This window comes from Solanum lycopersicum, chromosome 8 (assembly GCF_036512215.1).
Source record: "Solanum lycopersicum chromosome 8, SLM_r2.1".
Lineage (NCBI taxonomy): Eukaryota > Viridiplantae > Streptophyta > Magnoliopsida > Solanales > Solanaceae > Solanum > Solanum lycopersicum.
Genome location: NC_090807.1, coordinates 35,851,885 through 35,878,315, shown reverse-complemented (window position 1 = coordinate 35,878,315; position 26,431 = coordinate 35,851,885).

Below are 26,431 nucleotides of genomic sequence, written 5' to 3'. Positions count from 1 at the left end.
TGTATAATAATAGTTTTTATTCATCCATCTCAATCGCTCCTTATGAATTCTTGTATGGTAGGAGGTGTGGATCTCCTATTGGGTGGTTTGAAGTTTTTGAGTCTTCTCTTGTTGGTCTCGATTTGATTATAACACTTTGGAGAAAGTTCATATCATAAGGAACCGGTTGCAAATATCCTATTGTCGAAAAAATTCTTATGCAAATCATAGGAGAGGAGATTTAGAGTTTGAAGAAGGTGATAAAGTGTATTTAAATATTTTCCCTATTAAAGGGGTGTTTAGATTTGGAAAGAATGGGAAGTTGAGTCCTCGTTATGTGGGTCACTATGAAATCTTGCAAAGGGTTGGTAAAGTTGCTTATGAAGTGAAACTTTACCAACCCTGGAACACTGGATTTTTTATCATTAATCCCCCATTAGAGACAAGAAGCTTGAGCAAGAACACAAAGTATCCAAGGTTTTCAGTCAATTTCTGTGGATAAATATTTATTGAGGTATGGTTTCTTCACTCTACGGATTCATTTCCCAAGAGGTCCGTTAAAATATGAATTTCAATTTATAAAATTCATAGAGTTTTCTCTACAAATGGGTTTTTCTTCAATAGTCGAAATTCATGATTGATTATGTTAAATTATTATTTTCTATGATTAATCTTATAAATAATATTATTTAATAAATATTAATTGTGGGTATTGTGAATGGATCATGTTCTTTCCCCAATTCCCCAAGTCTTGATTATTACTTGTAAATTGAAAAGAAATTGTGAATGTGTTAATTATTGTAGTAATCTTATTCAAGCTATGGGCTGCGTAGGAACTGGTATTATTGGGATTAGGCCTAGTTCTTAGAGGATTCATGATGAATATTTCCCTCTTAAACCTTGGTTGTGATCTTGAGTTGAATTGTAAAGTGTTTATTCAATTGAATTACAACTTTGATGATTGGATCAACTAAGATGGTATGATGTTGGTATTGAAAAGTCTTGACTTATGAATTGTGAGATCATATTATAATTTAAATAATATAAGGATGATGTTGATTCATTTATGTGCATTGCTATGACATGATGAAAGTTTTTTACTTGACAAAGAGGAATGTATTGAAAGGTGATCCTCGTACAATTCCTATTGAGCTATGATGTTGGTGAATATATAAGGGATAGACCCTATGACCTATACTAAGCTATGATTGTTAATAAAGGTTTAATAACACTTCAAAAAAGGACATAGCTTAGCACCGAATGAGCTTGGCAATGGGAGTTTTTTACTTTCCATAAAAAGAGATTCACCCTATTATTCCACATGAGGTGTTGATTCCCCCATTACGGATACTCATCCAAATATATTCCCATGAGAGGAGGCTTCAATTTCCAAATGGCATTTGGAGAAATCATATATATATCTTAGTTCTTGAATAGTGTTGCCTCATTCAGAAAAAGTTGTTGATCCACCTTGAAAGATACTTTTATGTTTTGTTTTATTTTAGCCGGTAGACCACCTTCCATCGGTCTAAGGTTTTACAAAGATGGATTGCACACTTAGCTCTTTTGTCTATGTCGGTTAATGCAAGTTTTCCCTAACTAAAATGAAGTACTGAGTGCACTCTCAATAAGATGACCTAAGGGGTTTAGTTTAAGTCTAGGTAAGAATATGGGACTCTACCTATACATTGCACTATAAATCCTTGAAGTAATTCTTAGGAGGATATTCTTATGTATGAATATGCCTATGAATTAATTATATGTATATGATGATCTTACAAGTTAATGACATGATGTGATTTTAGTTACTCGTATGAACATGTAGTTGGTCTCTATTATTAAAGTATGAATTTATGTACTATTAATGATATGATATGTGAAGTTGGACATTGAATATGGATCTTGCAAGGTTTACTTGATTAAATAAGGTTATGCCACTTTGCTTAGTGATTGCATAAGTGGACATAAAAAGTCCCATAGGTAATGGTCTTGCTTTAATGTCAAGTGATCAACTTTTATTCATTTTTGATGATGTTATTACTTGGATATAGTTATATTAGATTTTGAGTTCAATTATTTTAATATACATGTGAGTTACTTAGACTTAACGTTGTTGGTCTTGGGAAGTACATTGTATTGACTTGATGAATATGCTTAAATTACTTGTATTGATTCTTAATATGTGCATACATCTTTCCTAAGTTAAAGTAGCATATTTTAATAATAAGTCCCTTTTGAATGATTTTATTATATATGCATATGATCTCATACGTAGTATGTGTGATGTGGTAACCCCATTTTCTCCCGTTTTCCCAGCATTTTAGGTACCGATTGTTAAAGGCTTTTGAGATGACATTGAAGAAGACTTCAGATTTATCAATTATCCAAGTTGGGTAGGTCATCACTTATGACGGAAATGTCGATATCGAGATTATAAAGTTTTTTTAGTTTTAAGACTCTTATGCTCTTTCCTCTCATTTTAGTACGGAATGTATAGCATATATATATGAATTTATTACATTGTTGTATTGATATGCCTAATTATTACATTCTTATTTTAGATTGTTATGAGATATGAAACTCTTTTAAGACTATGTTATGTCTTATATATTTATGTGCAATAAAATTTTAAGCCTATTTAATCTTCTTATACGAAGGGTCTATGTATACTTCATATATATATATATATATATATATATATATTGCGTATGCGAGAGGTCTATGTAAAGCTCCTGATATATATAAAAAGTTATAAATTTTACGCATTTTAACTATGAATGTAACGATGTAAACTCAGATGCTAGACTTAGTCTTCAAAGAGGACGACAAAGCAAGTTAAATCTAGGGGGTGCTTCCCATATGTGACAATTACATTATAAGTCTTTGACTTATTTTGACCTCATGTTGATGTTGAGAAATAAATTTCTCATTATGTGTTATGAAATGTTGAATCTCTTATATGTTGTGCATCATGAATTGAGTTACAATTTGTAATGTTGTTATATGCATTAAGAGGAGTTTGTGATGTAATCCTGTGAGTTGTGACTCATTATGATTATATGTTGTTGATTGGTTTGGCTGCCAGTATTGAGTCTATTCATACACTCCAATAGATTTTATTGTTATTCGAGGGCGAATGTTCCTAAGAGGGGGGGATAATGTAACACTCCGCAATTTCCATGACATAATCTAGAGATTCACCTATTGAATAATGACTAAATGATGTTTCAAGAATTATGTTAATATATTTAACTTAATTAGAAAAGTTTAGAGCCTAGACGATAAAAAAGACCTTGACGTACGAAAACTAGCTAAATTGAACTTGTAGATGTCGCTATGTTTGGTGAAGGTTTTTGAGTGACAAATGAAGTCCACAACAATTAAAGATACATTAAATAGTTAATATTTAGTGCAAAGGGTCTAAACGTCCATTAATGGTGTAAGACCCCAAAATGAGTTAGGGTGTCTAAAGCCTAATATGATCATCATAAGGTTCTATGGTCCTAAAATGGTTTATAATGTGATATTGAGGATCTGTTTGAATTTTGAAATCATTTGGAAGTCAAACTTCAAGGGACGACCAAGATGTTCGACGACTAGTAACCAAAGGGGCCTTAGATCCTTTTACGTGTTTATTTGTGTGTCATGAGATTATGAGGTCCTTATATTAGTTATAATTGTTTTTATAGGATGTATATTAAGATTGATGAAGCTTTTAGGTTAAAACGTCCAAGAACGTCTAGAATGTTCGAAAGTTAGCCCTCAAGACGTTTATGTCTGGTCATGATTGTACCTTGCCTGTTTGGATGTGTTTAACGTGTACATTTTAGGTGAAACTTGAATTAAAGGTCTTTATATGTTAAGGTATATATTTAAGTTGTAAACGTCCAGGTACATCTTTTGAAGGGTCCTGCAAGAGCCCCTCAAGAAGGACAAAAAGGTTGTTGAGACACTACCTTGGTAGTGTCAATCGACTGACTCAAACAACACCCCATGTGTTGACTGATACCCCATTTATGGGCCAACGTGTCTTCTTCTGTGTTCATTGCTGCATGGCTGCAGAATTGCCATGCACGTTATCTAATTATGGGGTGAATGGGAAATTCACCCTACGTGCTAACCTGACCCTAATTGGTTTATTTGGTTATTTTCAGTACACCATTTTAGGCGTCTGACCACCCCACTAAAGTGTAGCCTACACTAGTAAAAATTGTGGCCTTTGATAAATGGCTACACTTCAGGACTTTAAGTAACACTTTTCAAGCGTTATCCAAAAGAGGAGTAACCTTAGCTTTTAGGAAACACTTTTCTAGTGCTGCCTTTATTAGCTACACTTAAAAGTGTAGCCTAAAATGAAAACAACAATATTTCGTTTTCTATCTCAATCAGCTACACTTTAAAGTGTGGCGTTTGCATCCTTATTGGCCACATTTTTGAAATGTTTCCTTTTCTATCCAATGTATGACAACGATTTTAAAGTGTTGCCTTTTCTATCTAGTTTATGAAAACACTTGAAAATGTAGTCCTTACCCATGTGCATACCCCAATTTACAGGCCTATGTCCGCACTTTCAAGTGTGGTAATACTATTTTTGTTATAAATTATATTTATATACCACAATTCCTATTAAAAACACCATTTTGTTTTGCAATAAATATTAAATTTGTAATACACTTCAAAAGATTGTAAGTCTTGCGTACATAAACATACTTATAATGCAATATTCTTCATGTTTACACAATAGTTCAAAAAGTACTCTTATAGTAGATCAATATATTCTAGCAATGAACATATTTCACAATATCAAACATAATGTATTCAAACTTTTACAATAGTTCAAAAACTCTTTGCTAAATTAAGAAATTGGTCTATCAATAAAAAAAGTTACGGACAAATATTTTTGTCTTAAACCTTAACAAATATGAATACTATGGATCAAGTTATGTTTTTTAAATGTCAAAAAGAACATCATAAATCATTTGACAAAATGATATAGCATTTGATTACCTATATAACGTATTGCCCAGCGTACGTCCCAATCATAGTCGAGATGTGCCCTGATGCTAGTAAAGCAATTGCAAATAGCTTGGAACTCCTGTTGCCTAAAATGTTCTATAAGTAACGTAAAAAGGAACATCGTCATTAAGACATAAAATATCATAAAATGATTGAAAAAACATAGCTTTGTATAATTGAATCCAATAACGTTGTAGTATGGTGCCACCTACTTTTGGTAAAAAAGAGGCTTTGTTCATGTCTGAGTACTGACACACTTGATCATTTGGGCTCATATAAGGGGAATTGCAGATAACATCACTTACTAAGATAACTGATATGTTTATAAGAAATTCTACCTTCAAAGACAGATCACATTCAATCAGATAATATCTGCATGCCTCCCTGAAAAAAACATTTCACTAATTATGTCAAAACGTGCGTCTCTATAACATTTAATTTATGGTTAACCAATTTGTCATATACACTACTCCTTATCACTTTTGGTTAAAAACTTTTCACTAATTTGTTACTCCTACTGTCATAAATTTTAAAATAAAATACTCCTTTCGATTCCAATTATGTGAATGTGAAATAATCAAATGCTAGTATCTGTATCTCCATGCACAGGAAATAATCATGAAACAACCGAGAGGTGAGCAATTGCTCGTGTATTATTCCAATCTCTGATGACTCAATGTTATGGTTCACGATTTTGTATATTCATAAATTTTCATGATGAAGATCAATTGTAACTACTTATATGGACATATGAACGTCTGTAGAGTCATCATAATCTTGCCTCGCATGTCCTTCCTGCAATTCCAATTATTCCATTCTTTGTTTCCACCCTCCCTCTTTGTTATGATCCCATCTTGCACTTCCAGATTTAGAAGATTGATAGGGATGTATCCTTTTGTGAAGTTGAGATTTCAACGTCTACTCTCCATTTCCATGATATTATATTGGAAATTCACCGGGAACCTGCACATTACCGTGGAGAATGGTCTCAACAATGTTTGTATTCCTGTATTGCTCATCATAAACATTGGAATCATGATCAATATCGTCATTATCTTCCTCATCATCATCTCCCAGCACCCTTGGACGTCCTTCAAACCATCAAATACAATCAAAAATCAATAATAAATTACCCAGACAACCAGAACAAGTTTACATGGATGTGAATAGTTTTTATTCATCAAGATATGTATATACCCTTGAGAAATTTGTATCTAGTCTGGCATTGTGGACACTGTTGAGTTTCTTCCCTTCTTTCATAAAGTAGCAAGGCCAACCCACAGGAAAACAACTCTTTACAGCCACAAAATATCACTTTCAACTGTTAAGCCTATTTCATCACAACATATGTCACAAACTTGTCCACTCAAATCTTTCATAGGCTTATTTTGCATAAACTTAAGGACAAATAAAGGAACACATTTTTGTCAGTTATAGGTGCCATGTTGAACTTGAAGATGTAACAAAAATTCAACACCATAAAGTATACTTTTTTAATATACTCTATCTAATTTGTTGTCACAATGGACTAAACAACATCATTTCAAACCCAATCAAATGTTAGGATGAGGCATCATCAAGAAGATATAATAAGGTAATAGCCTTGAGAAATATGAGATTTGATGCAAATCCAAGTTGTCCAGGAACATTTCTATACTACTTAAACCGAATCAATCACCAGGCTCTATTTATTCTCATAAAACCATCTATTATTTTATCACATTCAACTACATGCGAGTAGTTATTGAGTTGCAATGAGAGCCATGTTTAAAGGAGAAATAACAACCCAAAATATTTGATATCCTCATATTTCTCCGCCAAAATAGTTGTCTCCTTTAATGTCGCTAGTTATTTTCATTTATTTAGAAATAGAAAACACCCTTTTTATCATATTTCCTTTCCAAGGAAGTTGACTAAATAGTATTAATAATAGATTGAACTTAATTCTGAAGTATTTTCCTCGTGTAAACGATACAAACCTTATGATTTGGGTTCTTTACTAGATACGACTGCTTTACTTCTTATTTGAGAAGTAAGTTTGAGCGTATCAAATTTTGGCACCGCTGCCGGGGAAAGTAGCTTTTGGATTAACTTAAACTTATTAATATAGATTAGTAAATATTTTTCTTGATTTTACTTTGTTTTATTGTGTTTGATTTTTGAAGAACCATCTTCCTTTTATGCCAAATACACGGAGAGGAAGAGAGCCCTTGTTTCCCAATGATCATGAATTAGAGCATACACTACACAACATAAATCGAAACTTGGGTATTAATGATGATGATCCAAACCAAATTATCCTAACTCCGGTTGATGTTCATGGTCAGTATTTACCCGATGCGCGGGTGAGAACTAATAGAGGGGATAGAACCCCGCTCCATATCCCCAAGAATACTAAAGAAGCTATGACAATATCGTTGACTCTGATGGGCCGCTTTTCTTGCCCCATATACAACTAGGCCACATCTTTGTGGTAACTATTAGCCTAATGGAAATGCTAACTGCCAGAGGTTTGTTTTTAGGGATACCTTCGAAGGATCCACATGCCCATATAGCAAAGGTAAGGGCAGTGTGTAAATCTGTGTAGGGAGGCCTGACTTGGACATGGATGTAATAGGGATAAGATTTTTTCCTCTCTCAATGACGAGAGAGGCTACTATTTGGTTCAGTGAGCTCCCTTACAACTAAATTTTCACTTGGAACCAACTAATGGAGGTTTTCTTAGTACGCTACTACCCGGTCTCCAATAAACTAAACCACAAAGACAGTGTGATCAAGTTAGTGGCACTACCAGGAGACTCAGTTAGTAGTTCTTGGGATAGATTCACCTCGTTTTTGACACGAGTCACCAATCACCGCATAGATGATGAGTCACTGAAGGAATAATTCTATCAGGGACACGATGATAATAATAAAGCGGTGTTGGATAATATAGCGGGTGGTTGTTATGGGGAGTGTCCTTATGCTGAGATTGCTTAAAAGTTAGAGAAAATCTCCTTGAATAATATAGGTTGGAGTAATAGGAAGTTAGATACTCGGAGAAGTACCTTTGTAGTACAGTCCACTCACAACCCAGCCATAGATGAGATCCGTGAAGAGATGGCACAGATCAAAACTGAGCTTGGATTGGTACTGAAACATATCACTGGGGTGCAAAAAAGATAAAAGCAGTTAACTACTTGTCTAAACCACCACCACGAAATGATAAATGTTATTATGCGGATGATTCTTATGCATTAAATGAGCACACGGGGGGTATCCAATTGAGTGCCCAAGGCTCAAATCAGTATAATGGGTTCCAAGGTCAAGGGAACCAAGGTCGGAGCTATGTTAACTATAACAGTGAGGGTCATTATATCCGAGATGGAATTTACAACCGCGACAAATCTTCAACAGGGGTAACTATGGTAACAGAAATGATAGGAATGGGCCCTATATACCTCCTCTAAATCATGAATTTACTCCTAGGTATGGTGGAGATAGTATGGCGCAAGTTGAGGATATGTTGCACAAAACGATGGGGAGGTTCGATGCTAATGATTAGCACATTAAAGAGTTAAAGAGTGATTTAGCGGGTATTGGGAAGAAAGTTGATACACATGCAATATCAATTAAGTATATCGAGTTTCAAATGGCCCAATTATCTGCGAATGTGAACACATGCCAATCGGGCACTCTTTCTAGAAACACTGTCCAAAATCTGAAAAATGATGCACACTGTATGGAAATCACTACTCGGGTGGTAAGCAAACGTTGACCCACCTATGCCGTCTAAAGAGGAAAAGGTGAGAAAGGATAATGATAAGGTTGTAGAGGGTAGTGGTGAAATAGAAGATAGCACTGGAAAAGATGCAGAAGTCCCTATAAAGGTAATTCCCATGCCTAGACCATCCCCCCTTCCTAAGATATTAGAGAATAAGACCGAGGATGGTAAATATCGGCGTTTTATAACAATGTTGAAGCTACTTTCTATCTCTGTCCGTTTTGGTAGACGCTCAGGAACAAATTCCCGGTTATGCCAAGCTTATGAAAGATCTCTTTACAAAGAAAATATTGTCTCTTTCGAGGACGATGATAGAATGCAACATTATAGTGCTATTACTACAAGATCTCTCGTACAAAAGAAAAAAGATCCGGGTAAATTCGCTATTCCTTGTATAGTCGGGTCATTACATTTTGCGAAAGCATTATGTGATCTGGGATATTTCAGGCATATTTTTTTATTATTGATTACGAAGTTGATTTTGAAGTGCCTATTATTCTTCGGAGGCTGTTCCATGCAATGGTTAGAGCCTTAGTTGATATCGAAAAGGGGCAGATGAAATTTCGGTTGAACAATTATGAAGCGACCTTCAACATTTGTACGTCCATGAGGTAGAGTGGTAAGCTCTAATCGCTATCTGCTATATCCTACAACGAAAAGATGAAGATGGATAATGACCTAAAAAGTGAAAAAGGAGAGTTTCTGGTTGAGGATTTTGTGCTATTAGACAATTCTAGGTTGTGTTGGCTTCCGGGCAAGCTGAAGTCCAAACGGACATGCCCTTAGTTGATTACCCAAGTATTCCCTAGTGGAGCAATTGAGTTACAACAAAAAAGGGGGTGTGGTTTAAGGTGAATGGAGAACAAATAAAACTCTATTTTGGGAATACTGCATCGGTGATGAAGTGATAGAGGCATACCATCTTGATGAAGGCTGAGTAATCAAGTGTCATCAGTCATACTGTGACGTTAAATCAGGCGCTTATTGGGAGGCAACCCAATACTTATAGTTTTTCTTTTTTGTAATGGTAGCGTCTTCTACTAATGGGCTTTAAATTGAAGACACATCACCAGGAAATTCTGCTAAAAATCACTCTACAACAATCACTGACGGATACATCGACGGCCCATCACGATCGCGAAGGACCGTTGCATGAATACGTTGTGCCTGGTACATCTTTTTGTTATTTTCAAAACTCGTGCACACGCACCTGGTACGTCTTTCTGTCATTAATGAAGCATTCCCGACCTGACCCAGCTGGGGGTTTAAAAAATTCTTAAAATTTAAAACCCCAACCCCTTTATTTCACCCATTTCTTTTCCTCTTCCTCTCATTTCCCTCCCTTTTCAACTTCCAATTTCCTACCTTTCTTTCTTTCAACCGATCATTTTCCCAAATTACCCAATTTCTAAAATCCACTCTCTTGTAGTCAGAGTCGCAACTATGGTTCTTTACTTGATCACCAAGTACCTTCCTCTCTTGTTTTTCTCAAATTCTCAGATAGGTGTCGCTGATTTCTACCCATTTACATTGCATTTTTTTTATCAATTACTATTAGCCTATTTCGTATTGAAGGATTAATTCTTTAATACATATTTTTTCTTACATAGGTTGAGAATCTTCAAAATTGCCTTGTTAAAACTCTAGAAATAGGTGCTTTAGCGTTGCTAGTTTACTCGATATTTGGGTTAGACAAATGTAGGTTAAAACACTAACAATTCCATTTGGGTCATAGGGGATGAATTGAGCATCCCCAGTTCTATCACTGAATGACATAACGAGACCATGATAACGGAACGTCGTACCCACGATGGACTGTCATTGGTTCTGTTCCAACATCTTTAACAACCCACTGGCCAATTTTCTCCAAGTGTCCACCATCGGTAACATGCGATGGACCGTCGTTCCCACGATGTCCGTCCTTCACAACCGTTCTGGTTGTCAGAGACCCTGTTCCTAAGGGTCTCTAACTTTTTGTAGGTGTCCTCCAAGGGACACCTGCGACGGACCGTCATTCGCATGACAACCCGTCCTGCACATACCATCATGACAGTTAGAGACCCTATACCTAAGGTTATCTCATTTTTCTAAGTGTCCTCCAACGAACATCTATGATGGATCGTCATACCCTCAACGGTCTATCATGAATAACCGTTATGATGGTCATAAACCCCTCTCATAAGGGTCTCCATACTTTTTATAAGTATCCTCTGACGGACATCTATGATAGACTGTCATACCCTCGAAGGTTCATCCTGCATAACTGTTATGACGGTCAGAGACCCCTCTCTTATGGGTCTCCATACTTTTTTTCTAAGTGTCTCAAGACAGACATTGACGATGAACCTTTATAATCACAAAGGTTCGTCCTGCCTATCTGTCATACTTGTCAGAGACTTTCCATCAGGGGTCTCCAAATAAGCATAGTTTAAGTAATACATGACGGACCCCTTGATGGTCCATCGTGCTCACGACGAGCCAGTACCTGGTCCGTCGTGTTCCATAATTACTATATAAATGTCATTACATCTTAACTCATTTATTTATTTCGTGTGGATTTGCTTGTCTTGTTTTTTCCTTCCATTACTAATATTGATTCTTTACAGGTACTATTTATTATAGAACCAAAACAAGATCAAGTCTACGCACGTGGGCGATCAAAGTCTATCGCCCCATCTGCCCTAGTCATTGGCTCTGATAAAAAGCGTGACCCCGGGTACGTGCCCCCAGAAACTTCCACCACAGCCCGAGTTGTACGTTCTGCTAGAGCCACACCGAAAAAGGTGGCATCCGGCGTAGTCACTGCTCCCAGTCTGATGAGGAGCGCACACTGACCGGCACACCTTCTGGGTCAGCTACTAATGAAGAAGGAGTGTTTGGTTCATTAAGAGTTTCATGTTCGGAGGAAGCCTTCGGATCTGATGAGGTCCCAAAACCTTCCACCGCTGCAAAGTCTCCTTCGTCTGATGAGGCTGACAGTTCAGAATCAACACTTGGTTCACCGACTCATGATCTCACCCCGGTTGCTGATGGGCAGTATCAAGTCTATTCCGATCCAGAGTTTCTGAATGACAAAGTAGTCATGACACGGACACTTACATTAAAGTGGCGGGTCCTTACAGGAAGTCTCCCGACTATGCAAGAGATCCACAATCACTTCACAAGACATCAACAGGAGTGGACAACGCGTTTGTTGAAACGTTATATTGAAAAGTTGGTCAGAGAATTCTATGCCTCTTACGTGGCTACTCTTATATCATTAATTGATAGGCGGACTGCCCCCGCCAAACAGGCCACACTAGAGCGTGCCCGAGTACGTGGCATTCAAGTTGATATCTCACTGGCCGCTATCTATCGGTATTTATACGACGTTGATGTTGATGCCAATCGGACCCCTCTCACAGCCGAGTTTGACTACTGGTGGAAAATTGTTAAAGATGGACAATTCCTTCATGAGCCATCGGTGAGAGAGGCCACCAAGAGGTGGATGGCCTTACACTTGTGTGTTGATGAAGAGGGTGCTGACTGGATGACCGAGCCAAAGGGAGCCATTTAGAAGGCTAACCTAATCTTCACGACAACGTTTTAATGGTTGATTGTCCGCCACTTCCTTTCCCCCACTGCCGCTGATAATATAGTCACATGGGATGGTGTAGTGTTGATGGCGGCGATGATAGCCAGGTATAAGGTGGACTTTGCTTGGCTTCTACAGGCGGTCATACACGAGAGGGCTTTAAGATAACAACTACTTACCCTTTCCCGTGCATGGTATTTTCTCTATGTAGGTTCACAGGTGTGCCTATATGGCACATTCATCATCTCAAGGCCCCGCTGGGCACTGTAGATATCGGCCCCATCAGGGATTAGGCCAATCAGTTTGCTCCACACTAAGGGCCCCATCCAGAGTTGCCTCCACTTGGTGTCAATCAAGTAGATATTATAGCACAGGACTGCATGGCTACGAAAGTAGCTTCTACTGACATTACCCTGGTCGAGTCTATCCCGGGTAGTAGCAATGCCCCGAGCTCCTCATGCTCAGCCCCTTTCCCCGCTGTTGTTCCGCTTGCTAGGGTCCATAAATTAGATGCACAGATGGCTACACCTCTCCATCACATCCATCCTTGGATGCAGAGGTCTATTGCTGAGAATGGTCCACCACACAGAGTAGAAGATCGCTGAGGTTCATCAACGCTTTGAAACTTTTGAGTTACGGGTGCTAGACTAGCCTGTAACTCAGGTGGATGTGTCGACCCTTTAGGCTGCGGTTGACAATCTTCGTGGAGACATCGATATGATCTTAGAGGATAGGGTGCCTGAGTCTGATACCACTTCTACAGAGCCTGTTGAAGACACAGTGTTGGCGTCCTTATTCACCACCATTGATATTTCACCACCTCCCCCTAGAGGGCATGCCAAGAGGCGTAGGGGTCGAGAGGAAATGAGGTTTGATCATATAAGAAGGAGCACCGTAAGATAGTGGTTGTGAGGAGAGCCTCGCTTGCTGATGATGAGACATGTCAAATTTGGGCAGTAGAATTAGCTATTGGGGCATCTAGCTCCTGAAATGTGGAGATAGCGGGAGGCACTGCTGATAGTGCTTTTGATGTTATGGACACTACGGAGGGTGTCCAGATTACATAGGTAGTGGGTTCCGGGGAGCCAGACCGATCAACTTACTGATCGTCGACTCTTTGCGCCCCAGTTTGCTTCACCTACTACTCTTGTATTCAAATTTTTTTATGCATTGGGGACAATTGCATGTCTTTTTGTTAAGGGTGAAATAAATGGAAAGTGAGTGCTAGGGTGAAGTCTGAGTAGCCCAATTCACTATCCTCTTTTGGGGTTTTCTTGCCTGTGTTCTTTTTCCCCAAGAGACTGATTATTTTTCTGTTGAACCGGCATGTCTATATCTTGGGTACATTGTTTAGTAGAAAATTATGCATGACTAGGCATAGTAATTGATAGATGTGTGGCTTTAAGCATTACATAGAGGTACACAACTGCATGACTCTAAGTCTAAAATTCAAACTAGGTGTCTGATAATTTGGTAGAGTAATAAGTTGTCAACTAAGTGTGAGGATGATTTTAATAGTCCACTACTTGTACTAAGCTAGAACTTGCATGGTTAGTCCTGCTGAAAGTAAGATGTAATTGACAATTAGGAAAGGATCATAGGCACTTTTTCAATATAGCCCATTTTTAGCCTAAATAAAAGAAAACCAAATGAAATTAATCCTTCTTTGATCTAAATTATTTGAGCATAAACTATACCTTTCTTTTTCACCCCAACTAATCTTTTATGAGAATAATGTATTGTACATGGTCACTTTTTGGACATGTGCACCTCAGCTTATACCAAAAGCATAAGTTGAGGGTAGCTAATGCAGTAAACACCCCTTTTTATGGCCCTGACCCAACTTTGGGTATTGTGTACTTTGACTCATGGCAAAGCCATGAGTTAAGGGTGGCTATTATGAGGAATGCTCTGGAAAGTGGGGTTGAAAGAACCAAGAGAGAGAAACAACAAAAGTAAAGTGACTCAAGAATCAGTTGACAAAAAAGTGAAAAAAAATAAAAATAAGAAAAAGAATACAATAAATACAAGCAAAAAAAGAAGAGAGTCACTTACACAAATGAAGAAAGAAGGGAATATAGAAAGGTTAAAAAATATGAGAAACTGGGGAGAAATAAAATGATAAAAAGTGGTATGTTCAGCCGATATGTCAAGGAGGAATAAAAAAGTCACTAATGTATATCTAAATATACCCTACTTGAACCTGAGCCTATATTACGACCTAAGAAAGTCTTATCGTGATCCTAAGAGTTATATAGCGAACTTAAAGCTGTGAAAATAAGGGTAAGCTTACGGCAATATGTATGAATGAGTGTGAATTTGTTCTGAGAGTGAGTGTTAAAAAGTAATCCTTATACTAAAACTGATATCACTGTGTGAAAAAATGAGGATGTTGTTTTGAAGTGAGGTTACTTGTTGCCATACAGAAAATATTACCACCTCGGTGAGAAATTGAAAAAGATAAGTGTTATTACATGGTGAGTCTGTGTCATGGTCTGATTCAACATAATACATGCCTAATAGTTATAGCATGCATAAATATGATAAGACTGATCGGGATTGATAGCTAAATGATTGCAAAAGATAAAACATGGATACTATTCTACAAAGATTTTGTATTGAGTCATAGTGTGTCGCTTGACGACAAACAATGAATTTAAGTTCAGGGTGTTGATATACCGTGGTTTCACGGTATTTTTAATGCTTTTTTCCTAAATTTATGTAAGTTTTTATTTATTTTAAGGAAATTTGTCTAAAAGATCAATGCGGAGGTTTTTGTGCAAGAAATGCAATGAAGTACCACCTACGGAGCTTGTGACGGTCCATCATGCACGTGACGGTCCGTAGGTGGCATCGTAGTGCAGCTGCTGAAGGAATATGGGGATGTCTGACCAAGTGTGGTGTTACGGAATTCAAGACGGATCATCGTTTCCATGACGGTCCGTCTTGCTGGTTCGTCATGAAGATCATAGAAGTAGTCCTAGTACCCAAATTCCAAGAGTTCAATTGTTATAGAACGGAAACTCCCGACGGACCGTTGTGCCTGTAACGATCCATCATACCTGCCGTCGAGGGTAATGAAGAGAGCAGCAGATGAAATTACACAAGTATGGGACGAGGAAATCCATGACTGTCCGTCGTGACCACGACGATCCGTCGCGAGGTCGTCGACCCAGCCACGTTTTGAAAGATTTCAAGCTAATAGTCCTTATTTAATTAGGTTTTTGTTTTTTAGAAATAGTTCAAAAGACCTCGTTATTGGGGTTACACTCTTGGTTATTTGAGCTTCTTTTGTGGATTAGACTTGGTGATTATTGTTACACTTTTGGAGAATCTTTAGTCTTCAATTACTTTCAATAAATGATTGTTGGTGACTTTTGTTGATTAATTAATTGAACTTCTGGATTTTATTCTTTGTCATTAAAGTAAGTCCATGAATTCTTATATTACATATTTGAATATTGTGATTATGACTATGGGTAACAAAACTCCATATGTAGGGTTATGGGAACCATAGGTGAATAATGATTTAAAACCTAACTAGAATAACAGTTCTAGAATAGTTTCTTGAGTGTATTGAGAATTGTTTCCCTTAGAAATCGTTTTAATGGATAGCCAACATTAGAGCTTAACTTAATGCTACTTGCCCGACAAAGGAGGTAGGTAATAGGAAAAGAATTATCAACATATATTTAGTGTATACTATCTCATAGACTAGTATTGATTGGTACAACGTAATAACTTAGTCAAATATCGAATATGATTCTTAATTTGAGGTAAAGGTAAGGGTTAGTATAGTAACACACGTAGCCGAACATAAGTGCGGAGTTAAATTTTCTAGATGTCGGACCAAGGATTTAGAAATACATAACATATGACTTTGCATGCAAGATACTAGGAAAGAATTGTTATAGTTAGAATTATCAAGTTATGAACCTATAGGTAACACGTAAACCCTAGTTACTTTTATTAATTGATTAAACTCCAACATTTGAAACTGTAAGTTGTCTCCTTTGATTTCGATAGTAATTTTCATTTATGTAGAAATAGAAAACCCCTTTTTTATCATTTTTCCATTTCAAGTAAATAATTGACTATATAGTAATAATAGATTGAAGTTAAGTTTGAACTATTTTCCTCGTGGGAACGATCCCAACCTCATTAGTTGGGTTCTTTACTTGATACGACCACTTTACTTCTTATTTGAGAAGTAAGTTTGAGAGTATCAAGCTTCTGAAGACACAATACATGAACCATGTTCATTATAACTTCATTTCACATATTAGTCCTTGATATCCACACTCACAATACATACTATGTTTAATGAATTTATAAAGTAAATACTGCCACCATGAGGGTGGACAATACAACTCAAAAAAAATTAATCAAGAGAGTTAACAATGAAAAAAACATACCATTATTAAAAAACATTCACAACTATTTACAATCTTACTCAACAAATAAAAAAATAGCCCTTAGGAGAGTAGCTAAAAAAAAATAACAACACAAGTAAAACAAATATCAAATACTACAAAAATGAATCTCATTAAACCCATTTCTTTTGACACAATTTTCTGAAAATATTTAACAATATTTCATAGAAGTTCAAACATTAAAATCATAAGATTATATTAGAAATATAATTATTAAGTCTTTTAAAATGTTTTCATGCAAGACCCATATTTAGAGTTGAAGATAGAAGAAACTAGCGTTGAAAATCCTTTTTTAAAATCCATTAGAAGTGACTCCTTCAATGGAAGAGAGTTCAAGGATGGATACAATATTTTATACTATAGAAACCCCAATTATTTTTATGAAACACTTGACCACCAATAGAACTTTTATCGCTTCTTGACTTCTACCTTCCAAGCAGATTTGAGAGGGATTTCTAAGGGAGAGGGGTTTTGGATTTAAGGAAAGGTGGTATAACATTAGGTTTTTGGGTTTGAAGTACTTTAATATACCTAAATAACCTTAAAAATTACTTCCTAGGATCATAAAATACTTGGGATGAATAGACCAAACACCCCAAGACATGGCATCTTTTTCACGGCTATTTGGACAGTTCTATCGATGGATGCAACCAACATACCATCTATCCATCAACGGTCTGTTGGTGGTATCTCGTGAGTTTGTACTTAGATCTATTGTTTCTCTTTATAGACAAATTTTCAGGTCCAATCGATGGACGGTTGGTTTGACCACTCGCCGTCGATTTGCCTCGGTGGTGGACTCCTACAAGCGAATTTTTGTCTTTCTCTTGTGCCCTTCTCAAGGGTCCCTTGTGGTTCCTAGGTGTGGTCGTACCTGGACGTTAAACCCCTAAACATATTTTTCTTTATCATAGTAACTTCACACACAAATTTCAAGAAAATCGAACATGTAAAACTTACTCAAAAACATCAAGAGACACAAGTACTTTCTAAGGCATATCTTCTGAACGTCATGGATGTTCTTGATCGTTTCACCTCCAATCATAACAAAAATTCACACAGTTCCTAATAACACTAATTTCATTCATTTTAACTTAAATTTAACTTAATAAACCATCATGAAGCTTGAGGTCACCTTAGCTCATTTTATGGCGATACATTCTCCCCCACTTAAAATAACATTCTTCCTCGAATGACATTAACACTTTAAGACCATCAAGGAATTAATTAGAAACACAAGATACATTTTAATAATTATCGATACACTCATAATCCAATAATAACATATGAAGGAGCAACATTTCATATTTTGCATACACTAATAAAAAAGGCAACTTTTGCAAAACTTAACAATTTTGAAAACTCACCCTTATCCATCTTTTATCGAGGATGTACCTTCTACAACATTAAACATGCTCTTATAAATTACTTTATAACACAACAAATCCTAAATTAATGACAAAACAATTTTAAAATAAATTCAAAATCTCAGTGTGCATCATTGTTAACACAGTGAACATGCTAGAATTTCCAAAAATTCACTCTTTAATCAATTTATAAGGAAGGCATAATCATAAGTAGTACACCTAGTCCTTTCAAAAGTATGGGCACCACATTGGGACTTTTTTTTTAAAGCCCTATCCTTATTTCCCATGGAAGAATCTTGGTGATTGAACCTCTTCTTATGTTTTTGGTGACTAGAATCATCCTACCTAGGCCTCTTACCCTCTTTCCTTATGTGCATAATTTTAGACATCTCAATTTCTTGTGCATACACCATGAGCCTAGAGATATCCATGTCACAAAGAAGCATTGTCGTACAACACTTTTTCTCCACAAAGCTAGACACTACAATCACAAATTTGTTCATCCTAGCCCTAGGGTTGGCTAGCATTGTCGGGGCATACTTAGAGAGTTGGGTAAATTTAGGAGAGCAGTCTTGCACACTTATTCCCCTTGACGAAGGTTCATGAATTCAACCATCTTCTTATCCATCCACACTAAGGAAAGAACCTATCTTGAAAAGCCTCTTTGCATTTCTGTCAATATTGAGGACCTCTTTCTAATGATATCTAACCCCTCCATTACTCATATATTACGTGAGCCACATCTTTGATTTGGTAACCGGCTAACTCCGCTTTCTCCCTTGGGCCACACCCATAACATGTACAACTTTGAACACCTCCTCTATGAAACTTTTTTATATGCATCCACCTTAGTGTCATGAAAATTGGGAGTATTCATCCTCATGAAATCCTAAATTCTAGAAGCGGGAGTAATAGCATTAGGTTGAGGTCCAACTCCTTGATTATCTTGGGAAACAAAGTGATTATTGAAGACATGAGCATGAACCATCATGAGTTGGGTCAAATTCATTACGGCATCCCTCAACTCCGCATTAGTCATATCCCCTTCATCAAAAGGATCTTGAGGCATAAGAGGCACTTGGGGTACTTGAGGCTCATGAGGTTCCGGAGGCACTTAAGGTTCTTGAACGGGAACCTCATCATTGTATTCCTCTAGGCCAACAATAGGAACTTTGTCAACACGGGGAGGGATCATCATTAGATACACCTCCTTCCTCCCTTCTAGTGGTTGATCTCCTTGTATTCATGTCCTATAAACAAACAGAAAAGAGGGTGAGAAAAGTCACCTTCGATAACTAAACTCTAAGTCACAACATTAGAATATAGAATAAGTTAAACTTCTGTAATCCTATAGCCTTTTGTCCATGGATGTGTCAGGACTCACACCGATGAAAATGATAATACTCGATGTGGGTTGTGAGACTTTTAGAGCCTGAACTTTTTGTTATTACCTTATGCTCTAATACTATGTCTTTCACGACCCAAAACTACCCCCTATAATTTAGGGAGAACCCTCGGGTCATGACCGGGCGTACTTTACCCTTTGGGGTCTTGTACAAGCCCTTTAACTATCGTTTATTACAAAAGACATGAAATGTAGTGCAGAATTTAAAACATTTCATGAATAAATTAATAAAAGGAAATCTTTCATTAATACTTAAGGAATCTTAGCAACACAAGCCAACATAAGACACGAAAAAATATCTTAGGGACTTGGCCCTTTACATTGACAGAAAATACGTAATAAGTCTTAACAATAAAACAAAGAAACATACACTATGTCCTCGAATATATGAGGATACAACAAATCTTGAGGGAATAGATTTCCCAAGCTTGACCTTCAAATCATCAAAAGCTTCAAACCTACAAATATGGAGTAGAGAAAAGTATAACGTTAGTACAAAACAATGTACAATGTATGTAATATTCAAAAACAAGTAAAAAAGGACATTTTAGTGAAATAACCTTTCATGCAAAATAATTAAGACATTCCTGAATTTAGAAGAAAAACATCATAAGGAACATATTTAACACTTAGAGAAGGATTTCCATAATTTTAACAAAAAGAAAGCATTTTACAGTAAATCTTCCAATATTACAGTGAACTTTTTTTAGATTACAATAACTAAACTTAATCAAAAGTAGTGAACTCCCAAAAAAAATCAAAGAGGAAGTGAACTCATTTTCGTCGAAGTTTCCCTAACTAAGGATTATCCTAAAAGATACCAAGGTAAGAAAGGAAGGAAGTACGCATATGCCTCATTAAATATTCACCAAAGCGATCCTCAAGACTACCCCCTTTTGGCTCTCTCACCTCAAGAGAACAAGATACCACTCAATAACAAGACAATAGAAGAATACTCAAACAACACACCAAGACTCGCCTTTCAGAATGCCTACTTAGTGCAATGAGTAGATGGCATCCAATACCACACCTACCCTAAGTATTACACTCTTTTAGAAGGATTGACACCAAGACACCCCTTTCGAAAGGTCCTACCTAGTGCAATGGATAGATATCATCCCATACTACTACCTACCTTATGTGCCACATTATTTTAATATACATATTTCATTCAATTCATACAAGACTCGCCAAGACTCCCCTTTTGTAATGCCTACTAAGTGCATTGAGTAAATAGCGTCCAATTCCATTACCTACCATAAGTACAACACTCTTTTAGAAGACTTAGAAGGTTCATCCTTTCGTACGGGTTAGCTTAACCAAAATAGACCATGAGAGTTAGACATGGAATCCCAATATTAACCGCTATCGGATGAGGGATCCTCACTTGCCTTGAGAAAGGTCGTTCTCTTAGCTTTTACATGACTTCCCCAAAAGCTACACATATGCATGTGCATTGTTAAGGGATAACGAGAATGCTACTAACTCACCTCAACAAAAGAGGAGTACTCATCTCAAGAGGTAAATTGGAATACAATATGTCAACTCACAAAATGTAACCACCCCTTTTTCATATCCTCTTTGTTCTAGACATAACCCTGGACCCATGGATTCTTAATATTTTACACTATAGGTTAAGGATAACTAGTGAACACCACGTCTCAACTCATGAAGGACATTCATCGTCCGACCTATCTTAAAAAGCTCTTAGGAGTTAGTGAAGTTTCTACTAAACACTTAATCTCATTTCACAAATAGTTTCCATATCAAAACTCCTCTATTTACTCTAATTAACTTCTTACATTCATTTAAGTGTGTGTTTGTAATAGTGAGTACAACTTTCACATAAGAATCATTTAATTTATATTAACTTTATACATACTTTAGACGTTTATTTATCAATTCAAACACTTTACATGCTTCAATACATCTGTCACGACCCAAATCAGGTCGCGACTGGCACCCACACTTACCCTCTTATGTGAGCGAACCAACCAATCTAAACCTTAACATTTCAATATAATATCAACAGAAAGTAATGCGGAAGACTTAAACTCATTAATAAAATCAATAAATATTATTATCCCCAAAATCTGGAAGTCATCACCACAAGAACATCTATGATCAAATTACAAAACTAAGAGTATTCTAAAAAGCTAAAACAAGTAAAAGCTGGTTCATGCCGGAACTTCAAGGCATCAAGACATGAAGAGGAAGACCCAGTCCAAGCTAGAAGCATTAGCTCACCCTGAAATCCGGTGTAATTGAAGACTGGCTAGAATTACAGTTGAGTTGAAGACGACGGCACGTTTGCTGCACACCACAAAAAACAAAGAAGAAAACATAAAAGTAGGGGGTTTGTACAAACAAAAGTACTGAGTAGGTATCATCGGCTAACTCCAAATAGAAAACAATATATATCAAGCGACATCTTAAATCAACTACAATACTCAACATGTAGCAACAACAAGCACTATAGTCATTACCAAGTACCGCCAAGTTCACACATGAGGATTCAAGCCTCAATACCATTCTCATTTGGGAATTAGGTTCATTAGATTGAGTATATTAACATCTTTCAAGATTCATTATCTTTATTCCTCTTGTGTCGGTTTGTGACACCCGATCCCCTAATTCTACGTGTCGGTTCATGACACCCGATCCCCTAATTCTACGTGTCGGTTCGTGACACCCGATCCCCTAATTCTACGTGTCGGTTCATGACACCCGATCCCCTAATTCTCATTCTATTAATTCCTCAAGCCTTCTTTTATACCGAGGCATCATCATCTCATTACTTTAGTTCATCAAGCCTTCTTTTATACCAAGGCATCATCAATAACAAGAGATTTCCATGATTTGGGATTCAATAGCTTCATCATGCTTATTTTATCACAATTACATAACCACAATCATGCAAGCATACAATTAAGCATATAGAATGGTTTACAATACTACCCATACATATCATTCGCCATTAAGAGTTTACTACGAATAGTATAAAAGCCATAACCTACCTCCACCGAAAATTCGTGATCAAGCAAGCAATTTTTCTCAAGGCTTTGTTTTCTCTTTGTTTTCCTCTTGTCTCGATCGATTCTCTCCCTCTCTTCTTGTTCTTTGTATTTTTCTTTATTCAAACCCTCTTTCTTTTACCCTAATTAGCATATAATTAAGAATAAAGGATGGCAATAATAACCCACTAATTTACTCAAGGTTACCTCTTTTAGCCCCCAAGTAATTGAGTTATTGATATTAAACAACTAACTTTATGATTATAAGCCGGAATAGTCCAAAATGCCCCTTAAAACATTAAAGAAATCTGACTTCGCCTCGGATTACGCAGCCTGTGACGGGCTGTCGTGCCAGCGACGGTCAGTCCTGTTGCTCCGTCACAGAGTTCAGAGATCCAATTCTTTGAAGAGTGTGTGACGGTCCATCACACCTGTGACGGTCCGTCCTGCTATTCCGTTACTAAGTTCAGAGAGTCGATTTCAGTACCCATTTTTCAGAATTTCTAAGTGTTTTGAAACGAGACCCCTCGATGGTTTGTCGGGCTCATGACGGTCTGCCGTGGGTTCCGTCGTCTCAGCCTGTTTTCGATGAAATAAAATCTACTGCTCAAAACGACTAAACAGGCTGTTACAACATCATAGCTTAATTTAGCCATAATCTAAGTCAACACATGCAATTGAATCTTCACAAGACACAATACATGAATAATCTTCGTTATCACCTAATTTCACATATTAGGACTTCAAAGACACACCAAAAATACATAGTAATTATAACAAATTTATCAAGTAAACACCGCATCATAAAAAGTGGACAATAGCACTTAGAAGCAATTTGTCAAGATAGTTAACAACAAAACCAACTTACCATTATTATAAATCCTTCACACCAATTTAAAATTTTACTCAATAATTCATCATAAAATATCCCTTAGGGAAGTATCTAAACAACAATAATAACAAAAGTAAAACAAAACTTAAATACAACTAAAAATCAAGCTCATTCTAGCCATTTCTTAAGCGACAATTTGATGAAAATGAATAACAGGATTTGATTGAAGTTTTAAAAAAAATTATAATCTAACATTAGAAATATCATTATTAAGTCAGTTAAAACGTTTTCATGCAAGACCCACATATAGATTTGAAGAAAGAAAAAACTAGGGTTGAAAACCCTTTTTGAAAATTCATTAGAAGTGAATCTTTGAATGGTTGAGAGTTCAAGGATGGATCGCATACCTTAAATAACAGAAACCCTAGTAATTTTTATGAACAATTTTACCACCAACAGCCCTCCTTGCTCTTCTTGAGTTCTAACTTCCTAGGAGATTTGAAATATAGTTCTAAGTGAGAGGGGTTTGGGTTGTAGGATATGAGGTCTACAATTAAGTCTTAGGGTTTGAAATACTCTAATATACCTAAATTACCTTACTTCCTACTTTCATAAAATACTTTTGGTGAATTCACCAGACACCCCAAGCCTTGAAAGATTTTTCACAGCTTTTTGGACAACACTATCGACGGATGCAACCAACTGACCATCTGTCCATTAATGGTTTGTTCGTGAGGTCTCGTAAGTTGGTCCATAGATCCATTCAGGGTATGCATATACCACCTTGAAGGTCCAATCAACGTGGCAAGCAGACTAGCCATTGGTTGGACCACTAGTCATCGATTGCCCTCATTGATAGACACTACCAAGGCTGTTTGGGTTTTTCTCTTTGGCCCTTCTCTAAGGCCCTTTGTAGGTCATAGGTGGGTTCGTGCCAAAATTTTATACCCATAAACATATTTGTCTTGATCTTAGGGACATCCCACGCAAATTTCAAGCAAAACGAACATGTAAAACTCACTCAAACAATCAAGACAAACAAGTACTTTCTAAGGATCTTCCGAACATCATGGATGTTCTTGGTTGTTTAACATCCAAACTTAACCAAAATTCACACACTGCCTAATAAAACTAATTTAATTCATTTTAGCTTAAAATTTTAACTCAATAAACAATCACGAAGATCTAGTTCACCTTTATTAGTTTTAGGGCGTTATAATGCGTATTGTATAAAGGTTTTCTGAAAATTTCCTCAAAAAGGCATGAAGAATGAGTTCAAGAAAAAGGTTTGGTTATCATACTTTGTCCATTCTGGTAATAACCCCATTCTACTCTACTTTTTACACAAAATCTAGGTTATGGATGCGTAAGAGATGTCTTTAAAAGATTAGGAGCTTGATATGTGAGTCCCAAGCTCAAGGAGAGGAATCCTTAAGTCCAAGGATCTCCTGAATTATGGTTTAATGTACATTGTTTTATTATTATACTTATGTATTATATTTTAAAGGTGGTGTGACTAATATACTTTAAAGATGTTGAGCATAGGATGACAAAAAGAGACTAGAGTCTAAATATGTACTTATGCTATTTTATAGATTTGAAGTGAATTTTCTAGCATATGATCTGCTAAGAAAAGTTTTAATTTTTTTTGCCAATTTATATATGACAATGCGATAAAATATAATTATGGGCTTCTATAAGACCTCTGTGAGGTCAAGTATGCCATGTTACTTCTAGGGGTTGCTCCCTGGTCATGACAAACGTGGTATCAAAGCATGAGGTTTATAAAAGAGGTTTTAGGTTCTAAAAGTTTCATATTTTCATGTCTAATAGAGTCTTGAGTCGCGACACCATCTAGTGATGCAGGAGGCTATAGGACGATAAAGTTTTCCTTCTTCTTCATTCTCATATCGTTCCATACAATTTAACTTAATAATATCTCTCTCTTATATTTTCTTTTTCCGGTGGTATTTTAGGTGTGATTGTTTGGATAAGATGATATCTCTATGCTTTAGGGAAAAAGGTGAGTTTAATGCTTATCTTTGTTTTATCGTTTGATGAGTATATGTGAAGGTGAATTTTGGCTTGTTTTTATGATGTGATGCAATTTATGGCTAAATAGTAAATTCATGTGAAATGACATGATATATGGAGATTTATGTTATAATATAGTTAAAAATAATTATAGGACTTGTTATTGTTTAAATGTGTTTCTTTTGGAATGAGCTGATACTATATGGTTTTATATGATGGTATCGTAATGATATGGCGTGAGCTTGAAATTCTTAGTACCTATGGAAGCATGCTGCCCTATGAACATGTTTCTAGAAGTGATCATTGTTTGCCTTTGTATATATATGGTCTTTTATAGTTGTGTAGTACGTATTGGAGTCCTTTGTAAAGAGTTTATCCTAGGTGTGAAGGTAGGATGCTTGCCTTGGTTAAGTGATGATGTGGGTTAGATTGACCTAGAAGCTACCTCACTACAAAGTAGAAACAAAAGGAAGAGTCCTTATGGTTAAGTCTCTCTTATTGTTTCGCATAAATTTTGTATGACCTTGGTGTCTATGGTATTGGTGATAAACCTTTTGTGATTGGGTAGTATGACTTAACTTAATGATTGGACATTATTTGCCTAGATGATAAGATTTTGAATGACCTTTATGGTTAAGTCTATCTTATTGTTTCTTATAAATTTTGTATGACCTTGGTGTCTATTTTATAGGTGATAAACGTTTTTTTGATTGTGTAGTATGACTTAACTTGATGATTGGACATTATTGTCCTAGATGATAAAATTTTGAATGACCCTTGATGTCCGTTTTTCTGTGTTACTGTAAGTTCTTCTAAAAATGGTAATCACTTTTACGTGATGAAAATGAAGGTTAATAAGTTAAGATCCTCTTAATGTTTTGTTAAGTTGCTCCTAAATTGGGTTTACCCTATGTGGGGGATGGGTAAGGAGTAGTAATGTTGTAGATATTTTCTACCTTTTCCTTCAATTCTTACTTGAGCTTGAATCTGATCAAGTCTTAGTAAGCTTGTTCA